The sequence below is a fragment of the Colobus angolensis genome, unplaced genomic scaffold, assembly GCF_000951035.1.
Source record: "Colobus angolensis palliatus isolate OR3802 unplaced genomic scaffold, Cang.pa_1.0 Scaffold98, whole genome shotgun sequence".
NCBI classification, from domain to species: domain Eukaryota; kingdom Metazoa; phylum Chordata; class Mammalia; order Primates; family Cercopithecidae; genus Colobus; species Colobus angolensis.
Window position 1 is genome coordinate 293,881 of NW_012123820.1, and position 24,070 is coordinate 317,950.

At 41.3% G+C, this 24,070-nt stretch overlaps 1 long non-coding RNA gene across 3 annotated transcripts in view; it reads right to left on the minus strand.

Moving 5' to 3' along the window:
* The window catches only part of LOC105505046, a 126,348-nt gene that overhangs the window by 17,984 nt on the left and 84,294 nt on the right, over nucleotides 1-24,070 (minus strand). For all 3 annotated transcript variants that reach the window (XR_001000688.1, XR_001000689.1, XR_001000687.1), the window contains exon 2: nucleotides 2,234-2,338. This is a non-coding gene — a long non-coding RNA (uncharacterized LOC105505046). The remainder of the gene's footprint in view (nucleotides 1-2,233; nucleotides 2,339-24,070) is intronic.

Here is a 24,070-nt window from a genome sequence, read left to right on the forward strand (position 1 = left end):
CGTCTCTACTAAAAAATAAAACTAGCCGGGCGAGGTGGCGGGCGCCTGTAGTCCCAGCTACTCGGGAGGCTGAGGCAGGAGAATGGTGTAAACCCGGGAGGCGGAGCTTGCAGTGAGCTGAGATCCGGCCACTGCACTCCAGCCCGGGCGACAGAGTGAGACTCCGTCTCAAAAAAAAAAAAAAAAACTATCATTTTTGCATCATATTAACATATATTATAAATCAAAGTTATAGTTAGTTCAACTTTGCTAAGAAAAACTAGCATTGCCTGTGGTATAACCAAGGTGGTAAGAACTGGTTGCTACCATTCAACATAGTCCATGAGCAGCTCTACAGGCAAAAATGAATTTTTCAGGTGATTTATTCAGCTTAAGTTTCTTAAAAATTGTACAGTACAACAAATTCTTTGGAGTCTAGTCCGAAAACAAATAGGAATCTGTAAAAATTGAAGCAACTGCCCTTGATTTCTGGAGATGGAATCTCTGATGTCAAATGGGATTTCTTTTCCCAAACTGAGTCACCAGAATTATAATTATGTTTTGGTAAATTGTCCCCAAATCTGCCCTTATTATCAGATTATAGAAGTCTGAATAGGGCTAGGGTATGTTGCAATAACAAACAATTCCATAGTTTTGATGACTTAAACAAAAAAGATTTCTTTCTTACTCATGTCCATAACAAGTTAACAGGGGGCTCTGTTCCTTTTAGTTATTCAGAGACTCAGGCTCATAAAGCAGTCACCATTCAAACATCACAGAGTTAAAGGGTGCTCCAGAGAGACTTGCAATTAACCAGAGACTAACCAAAGTCACCTTTGCTCATGAATATTTACTTAAAACTAGTCACATGGTTCCCACACAGATACAATAGAACCATGAAATCATGGAATTCAATCCTACCATGGGCTCAAAAAGTGAAGAGATGGATATATTGTGAGAATTTTGATAATGACGACCATGTGAGAGCATTCTGGCTACACCTGTGTCTTCCCAAAGGTACGTAAATACACACAAACATACACATGTACATACATATGTGTAGCAATAAGAAATGTCACCTGGGTGGTGTCTACCTTTGAATATTGTTTCTTGTGTCAGGACATTCGCATCATTTTTTTATTTATCTACTCACATGGCCTAATCAAACCAGAACCCCTCAAGAAATCCAAGATAGAGTTTTAAATATTACTTTAAATGGGGCTATCTGTACACACAAAAAGAACAATCACACCAAGAAGACAGTATACTTTTTAAATTATGTAAACAAAATTATTTTCTATGAGAATAATTGGGTATTATGCTGTTAAAGAGAAGCAGTTCACACATTTCACTGGCAAATGAGTACCTGTTTTTATAAAGGGATAATCAAGGTTTAATTTTTGCTTGGAAAAACAGAAAGAGAAATATTTGCACAGACTGCTACTGCCACAAGTCTTCTCCCTGAATGGTTTCCTCTAGCTATATTTTTAATTGATTGGCTCCTTTCCAGACATCTTTAGATTACGTAGTGAAGTACTAGAAAAAATGTAATGTTTTCACCTTGAACTTCTAGTAAAGATGCCTTTAATTTTTTTCCTAAGCCTGTTGCTTCCCAAAGCCAGACAAGTTTTCTTTTGTGGCAGTCAGACATTTCCTCAGTAAATGCAGAATTCTTAGCAGCCTACAAATTAATTATACAATGAAATTATTAATGACACATTTGAAAATTTTACTTGTATGCTTGTGCCAACATTTGTTTCTATACGACATTTTTTTTTTTTTCTAATTAACACCTTCCAGTCTCTCTGGTTAACTCATTGTTGCTCTTTTATCCCATTCACAACTATTTTGAGAAGGCTAAGTCCTATTGATAATTCCATGGTGACATTCATTAGTTTTCTCCTGACTAATTTATTTAGAGCCAATGAGTCTGAAGTAACCCTTTTCCTAATGCAAGAACCTGTCTTTTAGAGCAAAGCTTCCATTCTGTATTTTCTTTCTAAACCAGGGCACATCTCTGAGCATCTCAAGGGAACAAGTTTCTAGAATTAGTTTTGCCTCTTCTTTTGAACTTTAAACTGAATCAGCTTTCCTGGAGCTGCCCTTTTGGTGCTAGATTCTTGTGCCACTTGGATTCTTGTGGATTCATGCATAGTCTAAATTTGTATAAATTCCTTGTCTCAATCTGATCCTGCTGCTCTAACAAAATATCTTAGACTGAGTAATTTATAAATAATAGAAAGTTAATTCTCACAGTTCTGATGAAAGTGAAGTGGAAGATCAAGGTGCTCAGCAGGTTCAGCATCTGGTGAGGGCCCAGTCTCTGCTTCCAAGATAGAACCTTGAATGCTGCATCCTTCTGAGGGGACAAATGACACAGAGAGAGTGGAATAGAGTGGAATTATCTGAGAGAGAGTAGAATAGAGTATGACTAGTGTGAGCGTGATTGTGTGGGACCATGTGTGAGTGTGACTGAGTGTGAGTAGGTGTCAGTATGACTGTGTGAAACTAGGTGTACTGGAACGGCGTGGGATCTTATGTGAGTGTGACTAGGTGTGAGTGTGAGTGGGTGGGACCATGTATAAGTGTGACTGAGTGTGACTTAGTATGAGTAGGACTGTGTGAGGCTAGTTGTACTGGAACTGTGTGGGACCACGTGTGATGACTGAGTGTGACTAAGTATGAGGACTGTGTGAGGCTAGGTGTACTGGAACTGTGTGGGACCATGTGTGATGACTGAGTGTGACTAAGTATGAGGACTGTGTGAGGCTAGGTGTACTGGAACTGTGTGGGACCACGTGTGAGTGTGACTAGGTGTGAGTGGGTGGGGCTGGGCATGAGTGAAATAAGTGTGAATAAGTGTGGGTAGGACTGGCTGTGCCTGAAGTTTGTGTGACTGGGTGTGACACATACCCAGTGTGTATATGAAGTGTGTGAAGGGCACTGAAGATGAATGAGCCATTGTGCCTGAGTGAGAGGGAAGGAGTTCCTGAGGGAGTGACTGCATTTGAGGGACTGACTGTGCAACTGTGAGTGAGCTGACTCTGGTGCGCATATGGGTTGGGCTAGGTGAGACCGGGTAGGACTAAACGGAGGGCAGTGGGGTGGCTGGTCAAGAGTGTGAAGGAGTATGAATGTGAAGGGAACGACCAGGAGTGTGAGTCAATGGAACAAGTGTATATGGTTGGGTGAGAGTGAGTGGGGCTAAGTAAATGGAGGACGCTGAGTGCAAGTGATTGTCGGAAAGTGGGGACATGAGTGTGGATGATTGTGAGGCTAAGTGAGTGCACACCCCGGGCACGTGTAAATGGAACTGAGTGTGTCTGTACACACACCAGTGCCACTGGAGATCAGCAAGGAAATGGGCTGAAATCAAGTAGGCATTTATGGATTAGGGGACACAATGAAGTCGGAATCGAAAGCAAGGAAGTTGCTAACCTGGCAGGAGCCAAAATGACACAATCATTTTGTGGAGTCAAGAAAAAGAATTTTTAAAACTCCTAAGAACAGGAGGACAAGATGAGAGAATTAGGTTATCACATAAGCACTTGGGCTCTATCAGGACAGAAACCAAGTAAATGCCTGGGTAGCTGACGTGACATTCTGCCTACAGAGAGAAACGTTCTTAAACGCCTATTCATAGAGAACTGACTAATTCCAAGGCAAGGATCCCTCCGTGCTCGCTTCTGAGACTAGGGAGATGATTGAAAGCCCATTCAGGGTGAGATGAAGTTTTGAAAAAAGATAAGTCATTTAGTTAATTGAGCTCCTTATTGTATCCCTCCAGAATCCATAAAAACTTCAAAACTTTAATGCAACACATCAAAGAGGTTTGGCTAGGCAGCCCAGTCCTTGAAGTCTGGCCTTTCCTTCCATCCCAGAGCAGTGTGCATCCCATTCTGCTATGGGCTGCCCCTGGGAAGGCACTGGGCGTGACTGTGTGTGAGTGGAACAGTGTGGGACTACTGGGAAGATTAGTCTGATAAAAACTACTCCATTATCGGAGCCTGTTCTTTTTCTTTCAGGCTCACTTATGTTTCAGAACTAATTTCTTACAATTAAAAATGAAAGAGAGATTGTGTGATGAGTAAACAAAGAAACTAAACTCAAAGATTGGGTCATACTTCTATGTCAGGTTAATAAGGATTATAACTTATAAGTTGCATAAAGATTATTTAGAAAGAAGTTGTGTCAGCTGGGTGCAGTGGGTCACACCTGTCATCCCAGCACTTTGGAAGGCCAAGGCGGGTGGATCACCAGAGGTCAGGAGTTCGAGACTAGCCTGGCCAACATGGTGAAACCCCATCTCTACTAAATATATTTTTTAAATTAGTCAGGCATGGTGGTGGGAGTCTGTAATCCCAGCTACTTGGGAGGTTAAGGCAGGAGAATCGCTTGAACCCAGGAGATGGAGGTTACAATGAGCTGAGATGGTGCCACTGCACTCCAGCCTGGGCAATAAGAGCAAAACTCTGTCTCAAAAAAAAAAAAAAAAAGAAAAGAAAGAAGTTGTTTTTTTCATATATAGTAAATAACCAAAATATTAGTATGTCTGCTAGATAACTTTCTATTGAAATCAAGGAATATAATATAATGTATAATACATAATCATCTAAGTGTGAAAGGAGCTGAGTAAACGGAGGGCTGAGTAACCGATAAATCAAAGGTTAGCCAAGTTTCATACCATGGATGGACTTCCAGAGGAGTCTAACAAGCCCCTGAAATCATATGCAAAATTTGATTATGTCTTTTTCTGGATGGAGTATCCATAAAGTGTTCAGAATCTCAAAAGGAACCTCTGACCACCCCACCTCAACCCTAACCTTGTGAATTGCTATTTTAGAGATTACTCACTTGTACAGACGTTGAGTTCCTTGTGTGAATTCTGTCTTAGTGATTTCACTAAAGCTGTTCCTACTGCTTTTGCTAGTGCTGATTTTGTCAGAAGCCTCTAGGCCTTGACCTTTTGAAAGTTACAGAAACTTTTGCAGTGGGGATCCGCCATCTTATCTAGCCACCGTCCGGGACACAGACATGGCTTCTGTTCTTGAGTCTCTATTAAATGTTTCTTTCTAAGAAACTGGATTTGCCATCCTCTTTCTTTAGCCTGTCAGCTGCCATGGAGTTGGGGGTAGATTTGCATAGACCTGGCCACCACGAAACATGTGGCGAGCCAGATCAGGAGCTGAAAGACTAAGAAATGAGCAAAGGGAATGAAGGATCCATGGGGGAAGTCCTAGGTGGCTGCCACTTCCTGGAATGGTGTGGCTCACCTTTCAGACACTTATGCATGAGTACAGGACACGTCAAAAATGTCATCACATTTAGAGAGATTGTCAGCGGAAAGCTGTCCATCTCATGCACTACCGAAGGGCGATGAGCAGCTGCTGCAGTGGATGGCTGCTTCTGTGGGGTGCTCTTTTGACGATGAGTGCCCCGCTAGCATCAGAAGCAAAAGTAAAATGGCTTGAGTAGGAATTACAATTAGGAAAAAGATTTTTTTTAAGAGTTCTGGAGTCAAAAGTCAACTTAGTGAAAACGGGTATTTGGGGTACATATGTATACACATGTGTCGTTATAAGGCCCCTGTTTTTTCTCTGTTAAACTCTGTCAACTGAATTCTGTTTCACCATTTGCTTCTGCCTGTCCCTCTTTCTTCCTACCACCCTCAATGCCACATAAAAGACCTAAAAAAAAGGAATTTCTGACAGCCTGAACTCCCTTGGGAGAAAACAGAAAAGGCCCCACAGACTCCTTTTTGGGAGGAATCTGTTTTTCTTAATAGAACCCCAAGAGTTGCAGAGCAGACAGATTCTTTCCAGGTCTAAAACTCTTCTCTCTTTTGTATTGTGTTATCTGATTTCTTTGGCTTTTGCGGGGATGTGAGTGTTCTACCTTCCAATAAATATTAGGCCCTAAAAGCTGCATACTTTGTTAGCCCTTTTCCTTAAAGGGCTCCATTCTGAAGTCAGTGATTGAATTAAGAAACAACCTGGCCAGGTGCAGTGGCTCACACCTGTAATCTCAGCAATTTGGGAGGCCAAGGCAGGAGGACTGCTAGAAGTCAAGATTTCAAGACCATCCTGAGGAACAAAGTGAGACCACATCTCTACACAAAATTTAAAAATTAGCTCAGCTCAGTGGTGCATGCCTGTAGTCCCAGCTATTCAGGAGGCTGAGGCGGGAGAATCACTTAACTAAGGAGTTCAAGGCTATAGTCAGCTATGATCACACCACTGCACTCCAGCCTGGGTGACAGAGAAGACCTTATCTCTAACAAAAAAAAAAAAGAGAGAGAGAGAAAAAAAGAAACTAAATTGAAAATAAGATGTGTCAAATGCATGTGATATTTCACTATGAAAATACATGAAAGAACGCAGAGAAAATAGAAATGCCTTTTAGCTCCTGCGACTTTAGTAATCTTTGGTAAATAAAACTACTTTCCAAATGTTTTTCAGTAACTTAAAATCTTAAAGTCATATTATGTTATATTAAAGAGTCCTAGGTTATTCACTGGAAATTAGGGTTAAAATAGTAGTTAATACAAGTAATTAAAACTACTAGATATAATTCTATATACAGAATGTATAAAGTAAGATGTGCTTTGGTAAAGATGGTTATAAAGGAACACAGATGTATGGTTTTGGCTTAAAGGAAAAATAATTTTGCCTAGTTTAGAGGTTATTTAAAGGTTGTTTCAAATGAAGGAAAAATGATATGGATAAAATTAAATGGATAGAAAGGAAAAGGATAAAGGGTGGAGAATGAGGAACTTTTGATTTCTAGCTGGCCACATGGTCACCCCTGGTACAGAGCAGCAGCTGTGCGGCATTCAGTTACTAAAGGTAAAAGTTAGCAGAGGAATTCAGAGATGGACCAAACTTTGGGAACTTGGTTCTCTGACTGCATTAGGAAAGGCATACAAACAAGCAGAAACTGCAATATTTAATTCCTTTGTTATTGTTATCTCTACTAGCTGAAATGAAATTAAAAGAGAGCACTGGGTTGGGCCTTGAGGCTGAACTAAGCTCTGATGTGAGTCTGTCTGAGCTCTGGCCATTAGCCTCAAAACTACCCATGAAGGGGAAAATTATGGCAGGGACAAAAGAAAGTACCTCTGAGACCTGTGGTTACCATGAAGGTAGTCAGGACTTCAAGGATACAGTGAGCTGTTATTACACCACTGCACTCTAGCCTGGGTGACAGAGCAAGACCCCATCTCTAAAAAAAAAGAAAGAAGAAAAAAAAACTCAGTTGAAAACAAGATGTGTCATGTATATAATGTGTATGTATGTGAGTATCTGATATTTCATGTGAGGGAAGGGCAAAACCAAGAACGACTGAAACCAGAAAGTATAATGTGAAAGAATTGGCCTATTTTGAAGATCGGTATTATCCGCTTCCTGAGGAACTTTTACTGACATGGATTGTGAGAGTGATAATTTAGGGGCAGTATCTTTGGTTTGAAATGCTGCAGAGTAGAAGAGCCTGCCTGTGTTGACGCAGGACCCACAGTTCACTATTGAACAATCACAGGTGGTATATGTAATCCAGACACACAGGAGGCTACTCCAGAGGCAATAACTGGATAAAAGACATTTGTAAGGTCTGTGTACTTTGAGAAGGGGGATTTCCCAAGTTTCCCTATAAATGCCCAATTGAGCACCCTAGATGAAGCAACTGATATGCTTTGTAAGCAAGCCAGGTGGAACTGGCTTTATGATGACAGGGATATTCACCTGCTGAATATGCCCTTTACCCAGGTCACGTGAAGTACTGTGGTTAAGGGGACCCCTCCTGCACGGGCACACCATGGCTGCTACAAACTCAAAGACAGTTCAGGAAGCCGTATCAAATGTGCTGGTTTAACTTCCCCTCATCTGTTTTACAGTCACTGATTAAAAACATTAGGATAATTAACAAGAGCATGAGGAAAAGCAATATATATATTCCAAGGACTCATCCTAGGAAGGTGAAAATTTTTAACTGCTTATTAAAAAGTAAGGTTTCTTTTTTTAAAAAAGTTGATGGGGGTGAAACTAAGAGAAAAAAGAACGGAGGGCCATGGGACCCATCCCAGCAGGTTGGGAATCTTTAGTTGGTTATTAAGAAATGGAAAGAAATAAATGGATATTTATGAGGCAAAACAAAGACCTTAATACACTGTCACAGGTTGAGCGGACCAAAGAGACCCCCGCTGGGCCCCCAGTATAAGAGAGCCCCAAACCAATTTTCTGTGTTTACCCCAGATTGGAGAAATATATTTTTTAAGAAAATCAGAAGGCAAAGGTTACAGTAGGAAAGCTGACCAACAACTACCTGGGCCAGTGTTGAGGCAGGTAAATCAAAACAAAGACTGACAAAAGGGCCTGAATTCCCCCGCTCAACCCCCTGCTGGGAACCCAAATGCTTTTTCACCAGAGGGTAAAATGGGAGTGGAAAAGAGAAGTTCCTGGGACCAGAAGATAAAAACATAAGGGTCTAAGGGTCGATAAAAAAGCTGAAATGTTTAAACAGGCTTTATGTAAAGTAGTTGGATATTCTTTAAACCTTTTATGAAAACAGATGCTGTATCTAAACAGTACTGTAAACAAAGAAGGCATGTAAATCTTCCCTTTGAGCAATATTAATTGGACATGCTAAATGGGAGTTAAGACTGCCTGAGCCCACCGAGTATAGACTAGAAGCTGGAGTTTTGGTCAAAACGAATTCTCCACCGAATAGCTCTTTGTAGAGCATTTACTGGGGCTTATGGCAGAAGCTTGTGAGCACCTCCCAACAACGACCATTGGCACTTTAGACTAGAGAATTTCCACTTGGTGGGCATTTACTGCCTTGCTGGGGGACATTAAATGAAGCTGCTCCTGTGCTAATGGGGATAGCAATGGCCAAACGAGTTCCATGAGAAAACGCAAGTGGTTTATAAGATGTTGCTACCTAGGAAGTGCAAGGAAGTGACAGTCATACGTAGAAAGCCTTTTTCCACAGGACTAACTCTAGAACTGTGTGAGAAGCCACTGGATTCCACAGGGCCTGATAAACAGGTCTCACTTGACTGGCAAAGGGCTGCTTGATTTGTGGATGGCAGTTTCCAGGCAAATGGACAACATTCTGTTTCGAAGGCTGCTACTCCAAATGAAGAAGAATCAAGGAAATCTTTATTTCTTCTGAGCTATTTATAGCTTTGAGAATGTTAAAGCAAACTAGATATGACCTGAGAAGGACTCCATACTTCTATATTTGAGTCCTTATGGATGAACTACAACCTAGCTTAATATGTAGACAAGATTGAAAACCTAACTTAGGAGTATGCACCTGTTAACAGTCGCTGAGTCTGGGCCAATTCCAGCAGCCATAATTCAACCACTCACACACTGCTGAGCATTCCAACTGCGTTCAAATAAGGCAACTGAGGAGCTGTAACCAATCCAATTGTTTCGGTACCTCACTCCTGATTTCTGTACGTCACTTCCCCTTTTTTTGTCTATAAATTTGTTCTGACCACGAGGCATCCCTGGAGTCTCTCTGAAGCTGCTGTGATTCTGGGAGCTGCCTGATTTGCAAATCTTTCATTGTTCAATTAAACACTAATTTAATTCAGCTGAAGTTTTTCTTTTACTAAGAAGATGAGTATTTTTTCAAATAACAAGAGCAAAATTTACCTTTTTCTCTACCTGAGTTCTCCAAAATTTGGAAACTATTCAGGAGTATTCTTATTTTATGGCAATCTAGGTATGTGCTATAAACTCAGTAAGAATATATTTTCTTTTATAATGGAATACAATTGGAGACACTGGTTATTTTACCAAAGCTTTGACTGGAATGGCATATTTTCAGATATGATCAGATTGCTTTGAGGAATTGAAGTCAACTTTACAGAGTCAATAAAAAGCCCCTTGGAAAGACTAGCCTGGTATCTTGTTTAAATTGTTCCATTACAAGGTTCTTGATCTGTGGTAAATAAAGAATATCACTTTCTGGCTGGGCACAGTGGCTCACGCCTATAATCCCAATGCTTTGGGAGGCAAAGGCAGGTGCATCATTTGAGGTCAGGAGTTCAAGAACAGCCTGGCCAAGATGGTGAAACCCCATCTCTACTAAAAATACAAAAATTAGCTGGGCGTGGTTGCAGGCGCCTGTAATCCCAGCTACTCAGGAGGCTGAGGCAGGAGAATCATTTGAACCAAGGAGGAAGAGGGTGCAGTGAGCCAAGATCACGCCACTACACTCCAACCTGGGTGACAGAGCAAGATTCTATCTCAAAAAAAAAAAAAAATGTCACTTTCTAATAGGCTCAGGAACCTCAAGATATTTTGGGACCTTAAGAAAAGAGGTATTACAAACACAGTTTAATGACAAATCCTTGGCTTGACTTCTTGCCTTGAGGCTTTTAAAAAGTCAAATCTGAAATTTCTTATAAAAGTTCCAGCAAAGCCAACTTAAAAAGAGCATATGTGGCCCATCAGTATTTTTGCTACACTTTACACAAATAATCAGGCCAAGTATAATAAAACTAAAATTTATTGTGAAAATAAATTTGTCCGAGTATGGGTTATCGTAGGTAGAAATGGGGAAACTATAGAGAGAAAAACTTACATGCTAGCCCTAATCATTGTTTTGGAGTTAATAGTTGCCTAAAATTTGAGCTAATCCTGAATTATTTTTTGACTGCAACAAATCTCTAAAGAAGAACTGGATTTTAATTTTCTTCGTGATGCCTTTAATTGGCTCCTTAATGGAATAGGTTCTTTTATGTTTTTGTTTTTCTGGCATTCTAATTCTTTTTTATTTATTTATTTATTTTTTTGAGACAGAGTCTCGCTCTGTCGCCCAGGCTGGAATGCAGTGGCACAATCTCAGCTCACTGAAACCTTCGCCTCCTGAGTTAAAGAGATTCTCATGCCTCAGCCTACCAAGGAGCTGGGATTACATGTGTGCACCACCATGCCCAGCTTATTTTTGGCATTTTTATTAGAGATGGGGTCTCGCCATGTTGGCCAGGCTGGTCTCAAACTCCTGGCCTTAAGTGATCCGCCCACCTCAGCCTCCCAAAGTGCTGGAATTACAGACATGAGCCACCACACCTGGCCTCAAATTCTCTTTTGATTTTAATCCTGGTATGCATTATAATTCTACTACTCAAATTATTAATCTCTCTCTCATTGTTTTACTTCTTCTGAGAAAACTGAAGTCACAGTATTTCAAAAACTAGAGATGATTCACCAAAGCCTGTGGATCTCCCTCATTGGGAATCTCAGTAGGCCTGCTCTGTTTTCCATTGCCAACATACACCGCTAAACCTGTACCATATCAAGCATCTTCCCTAAAGGCTCAGGGACCATCACCGAAGAGGAAGACAGATGAAACTGTAAGAGCTGAATTAAGGGGATGGAGTGTGGAGGCCAAAGCCACTCCATGTTGGATGCTAATCTACCATATTGACTTCTGATTAACTCCAGTTCCAGGAAGGCCTCTAAAATTTCCAGTTTATCTCTTGTTCCTGGTGTAAGAGCAGGCACTTACCATAAATCCTGTCCTTAGGTGAAACAACCTTGATGTTCTTGTACTTCAACTATCCTACACATCCCTTCTGAATCACCATTTCCCTAGGTTATATAAGCCCTGGGTCGGGGGGTTACAGTGAGGAGATCCATTATTTTGTCTCACAGCTGCCTGGCACACAGACATGTCTTCTGTTTATAAGTCCTTATTACATCTTTCCAAGAAAAAAGAATAAAAAAAAAAAACAAAAAAACTTTTACAATCCTTAAAGTCACCCTCAAAGGAGGAAAATAAGAAGAAGAGGGAATTTGCCATATATCCACATTAAAAGCCATAAAATATGTTGAGTTTATCTGTACATGTAATTTATGTTGTACCAGCTTCCATGGCAGCTAGTTCTTTAAAATATCCCACTCCTTAGCACTTAGGTGTGTTCATTTGATCACCCTACTTTCAGGCATGGATATTTCCATAATTTTGTTCATTTTAAATAACAGTCTTTGAAAAGAGAAAAAAGTAGTACCACCCTCTCCCCCTGCCCTGCCACTGCCCGTTTCTTTTTCTCTGGGTTGCAATAACCAAGGGGGAATTATGTCTATTTTAATAGTATATATAGAGGTAGATACAGATTTTGTGGAGTCTGAGGCTTATACAATTTTGGGCTTCTCATTTTAAAAAAAGAATAAATATTATGAATACCATAATTGGTAAGGACTCTCTCTGGGCCTTGGGTAAGTGAGGGGCCCCAGAGGCAAAGTGTCATTAGTATCACCCCATGAGAATACATTCATGAGGAGAACAAACCTAGTTAACTTTTTAAGGTTGGGGTTAGGGGTTATTCTTGGCCATTTCGCTTTAATTTGAAAATCAGTCTGACCTTTAGAAAAGCTACCTGGCTTTTCTAACTGATTTTTATTTTAAAATGATTTATTCAACATTAACTTGAGAGATGCTATGGTTTGAATGTATGTATTCCACTAAAATTTATAAGAAGCTCAGTGAGCAAAATTCTTTCTCCTTCAAACACTCTAGAAGCTACAGAAAAGAATAGTTGAGTCTTACATTGATATTGAATACAGTATTCTATGCAATCCAGAAACCTCATCTATACAATCTTGGAAAGTGATAATCTATCCCTTTATTCATAATATTCAAAATTCCATTTCCTTAATTCACAAAATTCAAAAAACATTTGAGCCAGCACTTTGGGAGGCCGAGGCGGGCGGATCATGAGGTCAGGAGATCGACACCATCCTGGCTAACACAGTGAAACCCCGTCTCTACTAAAACTACAAAAAATTAGCCGGGCATGGTGGCGGGTGCCTGTAGTCCCAGCTACTCGGGAGGCTGAGGCAGGAGAATGGCGTGAACCCGGGAGGCAGAGCTTGCAGTGAGCCAAGATCGCGCCACTGCACTCCAGCCTGGGCGATGAGCAAGACTCCATCTCAAAAAAAAAAAAAAAAAAATTTGAGGATCTACCACACATGAAGCAGTCTTCTGTGTGTCAATGTACAGTGGTGAATATGAAGTACACAATTTCCTTCTCATAAGGATTTCATTCTAGTGAGGGGAAGAAAAAAGAGAAAGAGGAAAAGTCAAAGTAATCTCAGATCATGATAAATGCTCTGAACTAAGGTTGGGAGATGCCCTTAGAGGAAGTGGTATGTAGACTGAAAAATGAGAATATGAAATATCATGGGAAGAAGTTTCAAAGCCAATGTGATAGCCCTGAGACAGGAATGAGCTTCACATATTAAAGTGAGGAGATGTCAGGGAGCCACAGATTAAGTCTCCCCTGGAGCATCAGAAGTGTGTAGGGGCATGTGATAGCAAGGGGGTGTTGCTGGTATTTTGTGAACAGGGGCCAGGAATGCTAAATATCTAGAAGTATTTGAAAAACTCCTGCTCCAGAAGGAATTTTCCCAACCAAAATACCAGCACCTCCGTCGAGAAGCCCTGACAGGGAATAGTAAGTATAGAGAAATTGATAGGCAGGAGGTCAGAGAGCCAGACAGGAGACACAGTAGATAGGCCTTTAGGGGCACAGTAAACATTTAGATTGTTATCAGAAGTGTGACAGAAATCATTAAATCCTAGTAAGCACAGAAATGTTTTTGTAAGTTCTGGGGATAGGAACATACTGCCTTCATACAGCATTCTATTCTACCTTGGAGTCCTGATTTTTTGTTTGTTTGTTTTTATTTTTTATAAAGATACGGTCTTGCTATACTGCTCAGGCTAGTCTTAAATTTGGAGTCTGGATTCTTAGAGGATTCCTTTTATAATTAGTTTAAGTTGGACTCTTTGTAATTTCCTCTTAAATCTCTAGTACCACAAAAGAAAGCCCCCAAAAATGTCTTTTCCATCTTTGTTTTCATTGCCACCTTCATACTCCACTACATCCCAGTCTCCAGGACCAGTTCTATGCTTAGTAGAGGGAATTCCACAATTCACTCCATTCATAGTGTTACCGAAACACCAGGGGTTCCATCTAGGTCTTGCTGCTTGCCACACAGACAGCCAATCACTGAGACAAAATGAGTATTGCCAAGGAGGAAGACTATTTGGATGCTGCAGCCAAGGAGATGGGAGATCAGTCTCAAATCCATTTCCTCAACCAACTAGAATTAGGGGTTTATATAGCAGGGAAGGATGGTTGACAACCATCCTTCTGTCAACATGCAGGTTGACAGAAATTAGGTTGGGGTAATGATATCATGAGGGATGAAGGGTCTGGCTTCTCATTATCTGGATGTGGTGGTCTGGTGGGTGTCAGTTCCTTGACACCATCTGGGAGGCCTGAGGGCTGGTTTGCTGAAGAAGGAACTCAGATAAGATAAATATAATTTTATCAAGTTTTAAGACTGGGAGAGTCAATTTCTATGTTTATTCAAAAAAAAAAAGACTCATAAACACCAGTTCTATGGGACAACTGGACAGGTTTCAACAGGTCCGTGTCTCAAGTGAAAATGGGATGTTTTTCCTACTTCCTTGTTTCCTTCTTTTCCTCCTTTGCTGTCCTTACTTCTTAGTCACTGCCTGCTAGAACTCAGTCCCCACATTCTATTCCAGATGACTACTTCTACCTGAATTGAGGGTCCACAATTGACAACTGTCAGGAACCCTAATTCTCCTAACAGTAGACCCTACTTAGTTTTGGTTTTACTTTCAGCATTCAAGTCCTGTCCCTGAACCCCAGACCCATAGCAGATGTTCTGTTACTTCCAGGCAGACTTTCCTAATACCCACCATATGACTACCTGGCTGCAAATCCACATATCACCTTGTTGCCAGACATGTCTGTATTCATGCTGTGCCCATCTGCTGAGACACCCAGAAGGGAAGCAGGCTGTCGGTAACACGAGCAGTGATTTGGGAGTCAAACCCAGGTGTTAATTCTAATACAACAGCTTACTAACTGTAGAAATTTTCTAAAATCTCTTAGAGCTTTGGTTTTCTAAACTGGTGATGATGGTGAGAATACCTCCCTCAAAGCTCTGTAATAAATGAACATGATGGAGGCGTTCCAATGTAACTAATGTTATCATGTTTATTTATAATTGCTGGACCTCCCTAATCAAAGCCAAAAGCTGCCACTTATCATGAGGTACATTGGCTTCTGTGACCTCACTGTCCTTTTTCTTCCTAAACCTCTGCCGCATGCTATTGAGTGTGCCCATTTATGGTTCTTGTCCCCTGTCTTTGAATACGTGAGCTTTAGGCCAGGACTCAATAGCCTCACTACTGAGCTAACCAAGAAACAAAAGACTATTGAGCAGGAAAGGGTGGGTGTACACAGAAAGAGGTAGATGCTTAGAGGTATTCTTGGAATGCTAAAAAGGTAGAGCAATAGCTGAGGGTAAAGCTAAATGGGGGGTTGAGAAGGAGAAAATAGCAGGGAGTGGGAAGGGAGAACAAAGCAAGTCTTATCCTCAATTATCCCGGCAGTTCTGGGCTTGGCTACATTAGCAAGATCCTTGTTTAGATCCTCATTTTGCTTTGGCTGTAGAGGCCTCTTCTGGTAGGATTTCAGGGAATTTTATAACCCATTGTCCCACCCCTTTCTCCTGTGGTTTTAACTGATGTGGAGGAAGGGAACTATTTAGTGAAATTAGGTCCTTTCGATATAACACAGCTGCTTTTCTTCATAGAGATTTACTTTTGACAAGTAATTTATATTGCTTTCAATTACTATGGCATACTACTGGGGGCTAGGGGAGGAAGGAATTGGAGACAAGATTGCTTGGGAGTGTTTTAATGTAGTTTGTTGTAACAGGTGGCCTGAAGAACTGCTGATTTGAAGCTATGCCACAGCTGTGCTTAGCTGGCTTGACTGATGCAGAAACCTAACTGAGCCTGGACTGGGGTCAACCCAGGTGCACCCAGTGAACAGCTGTCTCTTTTTTTAATTAGGGGAAGGAAGTGAGCACAGATTTGAAAAATAATATTATAAGAACCAGGGTGCAAAGGGATGATTTACTTCCACTTCATTTTATTATTTGTTATAAATGGTTTATAAAAACACACTGAGTGAATTTAATAATGTCTCTTTGCAGGATTTTCCCCAGTGTCGCTGACTAGTGCTTCTCATATTGTAATGTGCATACAGGTCACCTGGGGATCTTGTTAAACTGCAGCTTCTGATTCAGTAGGTTTGGAGTGAGCCAAAGATTCTGCATTTCTAACAAGCTCCAGGTAACACCAGGTCTGCTGTTTCAGGAGGACACTCTGAGTAGAAGACTGTCAACTACACAGCACTTCAGAATACCAGATTTGTAAAAAAAAAAACACAGTTACACTGTCAAATGTTAGAAATGGTCTCTTAGTAGGGGATGAAAGTAAACTACACACTGATGAGGTCTTAAAGGAAATTGAATTACTAAAAAAGTCATTAATATTAATTATTTTAAATTGCTCATTTGACCTCTTAGATTCTGATCACACACCACAGGCTTAAAAGTACTCTTTACAATTATATCAGAAATAGTTCAATGTATGAATATTTCAATTTCTGAGAAATTTAACTATAGCTTCTTTTTCTTATTACTGTGACCACACAACCAAGGAACCAAGAGATTCTTTAAATTATTGAGTTCAGCAATTCATTTACTTGCAAATTTTAGAAAGGCTTTTTCCTCCTCTTTGGCAAGTATTTAATTCAGAGGCATCATAAGTCAGGGGAAATTAAGGCAAATGGTACATTTTTTGCATTGCACGGCAAAAACAGGATGCTGGGAAAGGGTGCAAAGAAAGATGATTCATCACATGTGCCAAAGCTCATAGAAAGGGGATATTTGGGAATATTAAATTGATGTGTTTTCAGTCTTCTCCGTGCCCCCTAGTAGCAATTCCACCATCATTGCTTTGGAAAAAGAAGAAAAGGGGAAAGGCCTATGAGGAAGCAGCAGGTTCCCATGAGATGGGAGAAGAAGCATGTGAGCTTGGCACTGCAGCAGTAGGAAGACAGCAGGAGGAAGAAAAAGAAGACATCACCCTGTCCTCCCTTCAACTAATGCAGGCAACAAGGTAAAGAGATTGGGATTTAAGCCAAAAGTTGGTGTCCTCTGACCCCATTTCTGTCTGAGATAATGAGGTGATGATTTAGAAGCTTTCCTCACCTCAGCACAGGAGTGACCACTGCAGAATGAGAGAGGTGGTGCATCACTGTTGGTTAGAGATGGAAGGCCCGGGCCTTACTGGAGTCTTTCTGGAGGTGGCTTCAGCTCCCGAAAGCATGGACAATAGTTTCATGTTTCCACATGCATTGTGGAGCAATGCAGAAGGGAGCATAGTGCTGGCTGGCAAGGGAGGTGTCTGCTATGAAAGTCAAATGGCACAGACACTGGAAGGTGCTGGAATGACCAGCGTTGGGAATCAGATCAGTTGCAAGCAGATTTCAGGGAGGTCCACAAGCCCATCAAAGGTAAGCTGAGGCTGAGTCTTCAGGGAGGTCCTCTGGGTTATAACTGAGGCATGAGTAAAGAGACCTCCACTTGACCTGAGCAGACAGGCAGAATGAGGGAAACTGCCACCACAAGAAGAGGAGGCAGTGCCAGGACCTGCTCATGGCTCCTGGAGCCCCCATCATTATTCCCTAGCACCATCAGGCCAAATCACTTATACCTCCCATACATCTCAGCATCGTATGGGAAGAAAATATGAGTGAGGAAGTAACAATCTGAAATATTAGGACTTGATCTAAAAGAAACTGATTTACTTTAAGAGACCATATAAATTATTGAATTAGAATGACTAAATTTAGATATTTTATTCCCCCCTCTCACTAATTAGACAGAAGGAAGTTCTCAAAGGAGATAAAATCTTCTATAGAAAATAGAGCTACAAGCCCTTTGCACAGCTTAATGTAGTATGAGTTTAATTGGAAACCCTGATTCTCCAATAACAAATCATTATATTTCAGTCAGTCAGCTACCTCATTCTAAGCCGGAAACACCAAGGTTTTGCCTCCACTGTCTGCCATCACTCCTCCCCAGCTCTGCCCATCTGTGGGCTAGGCGCCTCTTGGGGCCTTGGCTCACTCATCATTAGGAACATATATCACTTCAAGCCTGGCACCCCGGGATGGTTTCCTGCAGCCTGTGCTCAGCCATTCTGAAGCTACTATTGGATTTGTCCTGGCTTTGAAAATTTGTGTGACTAAATTTCTTGAGTCTGTTCAGGGAACAAAGTCAAAAGAGCAGGAGCTTCAGAAAGATACTTGGTGTTGGAGTCTGCTGCAGACATCTATCACCTGTCTGGTCATGAGCAAGCACTTTTCTATTTAAGCCTTCTTCTGTAAAGTGGAATTAACAGTACTTACTTTTGAGGCTACTGTATGGGTTAGCAATACTATATATGAGTTGATGAACATATTGATGAAGCTCAATAAATCAAGGCCATGTTATATTATTCTAGTTCCTTTTAACGTGCCCAGTGCCATGTAATTGCTTATTCACCTGCAACCATGGACCTCTGCTAAGGACCTCTGATCTTCCCCTACAGAGAGAGCCTATTCTATGTATTCCCAGCTGCCCACAGACATTCTTACTTCCTGAACAGGTGTCATGGATGCTCTGCCTTGACACTCAGACCTCCCTTCAGAACAGAAGGATGCATGTCTGGCTACTGGCAGACATTCTCAGCCCTCTCTGAGAATCCCCTCAGTCAAAGTCACAACCCCTTTCCCAGGGGCAGCCTGTATCCAAAGACTGATGGATATAGAAGAATACAGGCCAGTCTCATTGGCCCAAACCAGGGAAATGCTGAGAGGTCATCCCAATCTCAGAGCCCCCCACAGCCCTGGCCGAGGGAAGCTTTGGGGGGCTCAGCCCAGTCCTGCTTCCTTGCTTTGTCCTGTTGATGTTGTGATGGTTAATTTTATGTGTCAACCTGACTGGGCTAAGGGATGCCCAGATAACAGGTAAAACATTATTTCTATTTCTCTAGAAAGCCCTGAGTAATATAGACTTTGATCCTGAGAGCTCACCCTCATAAATATCCTGCATGCTGATCTCTGGCTCAGCGTCAGCTTCCTGGGGAACCTACTTGGTGAAAATAGGTCACCACATTCCACACTCAAAACCACTGACTTAGCTGTTATTGTTAATGCTGTGCAGATATCCACACAAAATGTGGTTAAATGAACATTCATAACCCTCTTGGTCACTGTTTTTGGACCATCACTGTGTGTCATAGACAGTATACTCCTCTTATTCTGGTCCTTATTTCCCAAGGGTCCTCCTCCACCTGCCTACCAGCCAAACACATCCCAGAGAGGCCACTACTTACCCGGGAGCTTTAGTGTGCTCATAGCACTGTAGTGCTGGCTAACAGACATAGCCTTTACCCTTCCTTTGATCCAGAATGAGAATCTGCAACGGCCACAAGGTTTTTACATCATTCTCTCCACCCTATGCGAATAAACAATATCCATAGGAAATTGTCAATTTCTCTGCACAGACTAAGCACCTGCTTGTATTAGTACCCTGCTGTATACAAATGAGCCATTTTAGGAAAGGAGTAGAACAAATATGCTCTAGAAACTGCAGCACAAGCTGTACCCAATTTGCAGACAGGTTGTGTTCCCTGAGTTGATTTCCAAATTAGCTCTTTGGAAATCAGAATGCATTATCCCAAGAAGCAGTGTTATAAATGATGGCCAGCTTCACAAGTGTCATCCATAAAGCCCTGGTAAACTAGCAACATAATTAAAATGACACTGTCTTTAATAATGGGCTGTTCTTTATGGGGTAAATGTCCTTCACGGGGCATAAGAAGGAAATTATTTGGCCCCAGGAACATGTGTCTCTCTCGCTGTTAGTTGTCCTCTCCTCTCTACCAGACATTTGTTGTAATCATTCATTTTCAAGATGGAAGCAGAGTAAGACAACCTGGCCCTTCTTCCCACTGTCCTCCAGAACTTGGACATTAATATAATGTACAGTTGGTGTCTTCTGGCTTCTAGAGGATAATAAGCAAAATAAAGAGGCTCAAAGATGCATGATGCACAGTAGTACCTTCTCTGGCACAGCATTGTACATTTGTAGTTTGAGAATACCAGTATAAATGCAAAAGAGTAAATCCCAAAGGAACATTTTTATTTCCTATGCATAAGCCTAACAAAAAATGGCTGAATTCAGAAAATGTAACCTCTGGTTTTGTTATATCACCCAACAATTCTACCTTGTCACATGTATTCAAAAAATAGCCTTCTAAAATGATACTTTTACAAAACTTCCTAAAGCCAAATATGCATATCTGCAGTTCAATGCAGCATTTTCAAAATGTAATCCCTTGACCAGCACCATCAGCATCACATGCAAACTTGTTAGAAGGGCTAATTTTGGAAACCATCCCACACCTACTGAATAAAAACTCTGGGATTGGAACCTAGAAATCTGTTTCAATAAGCTCTCTAGGTTATTCTCAGTAAAGTTTGAGAACCACTGAAATAATGATTTTAATAATTTAATTTTTAAAAAGAAATGACAAGAAACACTACCAATCTAACTGTCCTCTTCTATTTATAGCATAAAACATTACTTTTATGAGATATCCAGCAAGTCGACTCAAAAAAAGTGTATTCTATGTTTCTATGTGCAGGCTACTGTTTGTCTGCTAAAGAAGATTAAAAAGCGAATAGATTAAATAGTGAACAGAATGCAAATCAAAGATGTGAAACCTTATGGCGTTAAAGGGAGGGAAGGCAACAAGGATATGCCTACTACCAGGGAGATTATTTGTAGTTTTATTTAAAATATACAAATAAAATGCTATGGGGAAAACATAAAGCAAAACACAAATAATTTTAGAGAAAGAGGTCAGATAAAAGTTTTGAGGCAACAACACGGTCAGGCCTTGAAAGATTGGGATACATTTTAACAATGACCAGTGTGGCAGAGGGAAGTCCATGGAAATGGTGGAGGGCAATATTTCCCCAAAAAAGGAGACAACACAAATGAAAGCCGAAGGGTGTGTAAGCATGGTACAAAGCTGCCTCCAAGTTGTCTTAAATAGTTTATCGCTGTGATTACATAACTTCGCCTCAACTTTTGGGGCAGCCGGGTGAAGAATGAAGCAGCCAGAAACCCTATGTCTGTTATCCCTGTCATAAGCAGTTGTGTGCAGTTACTCCAGTGTGACTTACTAATGTTATTCCTATACATACTATGATACCACGGACCTCATTTCAAGTACCAAGACAAATGCACAGAATTTAGAGTAGACACTGAGTAGATAAGGCAAAGAGATGAGAGGATCTTGGATGTCATACCGAGTAGACTCCCTATTTAGAAGGCAATATTGTGTTTGAGGCAGAAAAAAAGGCATGATTTGCCTTGGGTTATAAAATTATTATAATACAATATGTAGATTGGTTTAGAGTGAAAACAGATGAACTCAGCCAAATCGGTTAGGATGTTATCAAATTAGGACAGACAAGAAATATTAAGAGCCCAAATTACTGAGGAGCAGAAAAAGAAAGGATAGAGTTGTAGGACAATCAGTTTTAATTCACTAATATCTGATTGCCTATGATATACAAGACACATATTGTCACTTTGGAGAAAACAAAAATTGCAAAGGTTGCCCTCCATTTTAAATAAATTAAAATCTGTTATGCAGAAGTATAAGACCACTATAAAAATTTAATAAGTGGTAAATTCATTGTAATTAGGGAAGCATAAAGCATTATAGAGGTATAAATGAATAAAAATAACCGAGGTGAGTCTCAATCATTTTAGAAGGTTTATTTGCCAAAGATAAATATGAGGGTCCAGGAGGCAGGTCTACACCTTTCTCCAAAGATGACTGTGAGGATTTCAATACTGAAAGGGGGCAAGAGGGCAAGATGACCGAATAGGAACAGCTCCAGTCTGCAGCTCCCAGAGAGACCAACACAGAAGGCAGGTGATTTCTACATTTCCAATGGAGGTACCCAGTTCATCTCACTGGGACTGGTTGGGCAGTGGGAGCAGCCCACAGAGGGTGAGCAGAAGCAAGGTGAGGCATTGCCTCACCCAGGAAATGCAGGAAGCCAGGGTCCTCATTTCCCAAGTCAAGGAAAGCCATGAAAGACTGTGCTACAAGGCCTAGATACTATGCTTTTCCCATGATTTCTGCAATCCGCAGATCAGGAGATTCCCTTGTGTGCTTACACCACCAGGGCCCTGAGTTTCAAGCACAAAACAGGGTGGCTGTTTGAGCAGACACTGAGCTAGTCGCAGGAGTTTTTTTTGTACCGCAATGGCACCTGGAACCCCAGAGAGACAGAACCGTTCACTCCCCTGGAAAGGGGGCTGAAGCCAGGGAGCCAAGTGGTTTTGCTCAGCAGGTCCCATGTCCATGGAGCCCAGCAAGTTAAGAACCACTAGCTTGAAATTCTCACTGCCAGCCCAGCAGTCTGAAGTCGACCTGGGATGATCAAGCTAGGTGGTGGGAGGGACATCCACCATTACTGAGGCTTTAGTAGGTGGTTTTCCTCTGACAGTGCTAAAAAGGCTGGGAGGTTTGGCATGGGTGGAATTCACCACGGTGCAGCAAAGCAGCTATGGCCACCAGACTGCTTCTCTTAGATTCCTCCTCACTGGGTAGGGCATCTCTGAAGGAAAGGTAACAGCCCCAGTCAGGGGCTTACAGAAACTCCCATCACCCTGGGACAGAGCACTGGGGGAAAGGGGCGGCTGTGGGCACAGCTTCAGCTGACTTAAAACTTTTGTGGGGAAAAGAAAAGATCAGACTGTTACTGTGTCTATATAGAAAGAAGTAGACATAAGAGACTCCATTTTGTTCTGTATTTGAGATGCTGTTAATCTGTGACCCTACCCCCAACCTTGTACTTGCAAGATACATGTTCTGTGGTGACTCAAGGTTTAAAGGATTTTGGGCTGTGCAGGGTGTGCTTTGTTAAACAAGTGCCTGAAAGCAGTATGCTTGTGAAAAGTCATCACCATTCTCTTAATCTCAAGTCCCCAGGGACATATACACTGCCAAAAGTCGAAGGGACCTCTGCCTAGGAAATAGGTATTGTCCAAGGTTTCTCCCCATGAGATAGTCTGAAATATGGCCTCGTGGGAAGGGAAAGACCTGATTGTCCCCCACCCTGACATCCGTGAAGGGTCTGTGCTGAAGAGGATTAGTGTAAGAGGAAAGAAGGCCTCTTGGCAGTTGAAATAGAGAAAAGCATCTGTCTCCTACCCATCCAGGGGCAATGGAACATCTGGGTGTAAAACCCGATTGTATGTTCTGTTTACTGAGAAAGGAGAAAACCGCCTTAGGGCTGAAGGTGGGACTTGCTAGTGCAATGCTGCTCTTTATGCACTAAAAAGGTTTATGGAGATGTTTGCATATGCATATCAAGGCACAGCACTTTTCCTTAAACTTAGGTCACAGAGATCTTTATTCACATGTCTTACTGCTGACCTTCTCCCTACGATGATCCTATTATCCTGCCACTTCCCTTTTTCTAAGATGGTAAAGTTAATAATCAATAAATACTGAGGGAACTCAGAGACTGGTGCCAGCGTGGGTCCTCTGTATGCTGAGCGCCGGTCCCCTGGGCCCACTTTTTCTTTCTCTATACTTTGTCTCTGTGTCTCATTTCTTTTCTCAAGTCTCTCGTTCCACCTAATGAGAAACGCCCACAGGTGTGGAGGGGCAGGCCACCCCTTCAACTTTCCTGCCTGCTGGCTCTGAAGAGAGCAGCTCATCTAGACAAGGAGGATTCTCCCATCACAGCCTGAAATTTTCACAGTCTGAAATATATGTATGTATCTCATATATATCTCATATATATGAAATACATAATATAATGAAGCATGTATATGTACACATATATGTATTGTTTGTATGTATACATATGTAATTACATGCTTCATTATATTTTTATGAATTATATTATTATTATCATTATTTGGAATGATCACTTTCTTAGATGTTTTCCTTTAAAAAAAAACACAAAAAATGAATCTTTCGTATATATCCACTTAACAAATGAGTAAAATACAAATCAGTGCAAATCACGACCATCCTGTGCCTCCTGATTTGGAGAAACCTCACCTCATACAGGAGATATCTGGCTGGCATCAGGCCA